The following is a 1,758-nucleotide window of genomic DNA, read 5'->3' as shown; positions in this document are numbered from 1 at the left end:
AATATTTTCTTTATTCAAAATGATCTTGTCTCCTCAAGAATTTGTTAAGATTAGTTTATGTTTCTTGTTAATTGTTTATATGCAATTCAACTTAAATCAAGTCCAAAATATGTTTACTCATTATTTGTGCATTGCCATGTTCATATGATTCATTCTATTAGGCAATTCATTGTGGTTCCACATGACCCTATACTATACTATAATTGAATCTTGAAAGAGGTGTAAATTGTAAAATAGTAAAGTGTTATCAATAAATTTATTTGTTGAAACACCTTTTAATATACAAAAGTGATGAAACTAACTTACTAATTGTTATTTATATTCCGCAATTTATTTATTCTTTAATACCAACCTTCCTTAAGGAAGACGTTTGGTTTGTTAATAAAAGGAACCCGAAAGGGAGTAAATAAATAAAGGTCACTTAACTTTATTATTCTTTTGTTCTTTATTTATTTATTTGTTTCTAACAACTAACTATTCATCACTTTTGTACATTAGAATACCATTAAACCGGTGTTGGAATTTATTCCACAAAACTGAGATGGTATTCAAAGGTACTTAATAATTATGCAATAGGGAATTGCTTCGATACCATTGTATCGGCGTTAGAATTTATTCTAACAAAGCCGAGATGACGCTAAGAATGAATAACTTATTCACATGATTATTAGAAGTAAGTTATAACTGGAATATTCTTGAAACCATTATACCGGCGTTGGAATTTATTTCAACAAAGTCGAGATGGCGAACAAAGAATAAAACTGAGTTCACTTACTTAATCAAACAAAAAAGGAAACACAGCAAATTGAGGGAATTTCCGCTTTCAACAAATTGGTACTACTACCAGGATGATTTGTTGAGAGGGGAAAGCCAACTTCTTCCCCCAAGAAAAACCTTTCAACATGCATGTTGGTTGTTGAGCCATCTTCAAGCTTCAATAGAACCTTGTCTTTATCATAACATAGGCAAAGCCTTGCTAGTGCTATCCTTGACACTTTGCACTTTCAATCTCCCCCTTTTTGATGATGACAAATACCACATCAAAATAGTTCGAAACGTTTGATGAATTAGCTTGACGATGAGTTTGCTTAATGGTTGCTCAAAGTTTCAAAATTGAAGTGCCTTTGCTCCCCCTTAGGTAAGCAATTATATTACGGAAGCTATATACAACAACCTGCAAAATACATTTAACACAACAAGCAACCTTTCTCCCCCTTTTGACATTATCAAAAAGATACAAGTATTCAATTTTAGTCAAAAGTCAGAAGAGTTATTAGAGTTTTGACAGGCTGTAATTAATCAATTAATTTTGGGCGATTAATCAATCAACCAGCTGTAAGAAGCTTGAACAAATGCACATTTATACATCATTTAATCGATTAACAGCAGGACTTAATCGATTAAATGGACAACAAACAGTAACATAACAGATTTAATGGCATGAAAGGCTATGTTTACTCAAATTAAGCATGGAATGATTAAGCATTTGATATATTTGACCAGTTAACAACAGGCATAATCATTCAATATTGATACATACACCAAACATAAGAGAATACTATTTGCAACATAATTACCATTCAAGCATGAGAAAGATAATTTGAAATCATTTAAAGCATTGTCAAATTTCGAAGCACTAATTCAGCAGAAGATAGGAGTTATTACAATCCATATGAAAGCAAAAGCATGAAATAAAAGATAAGTTCTCAATAGGGTAACAAGGAACAACAAGGTCCATAATCTAGGAAGGATAAAACT

The sequence above is a fragment of the Lupinus angustifolius genome, chromosome LG19 (genome assembly GCF_001865875.1).
Source record: "Lupinus angustifolius cultivar Tanjil chromosome LG19, LupAngTanjil_v1.0, whole genome shotgun sequence".
Classification (NCBI taxonomy): Eukaryota; Viridiplantae; Streptophyta; class Magnoliopsida; order Fabales; family Fabaceae; genus Lupinus; species Lupinus angustifolius.
This window is presented reverse-complemented; position numbering follows the sequence as displayed.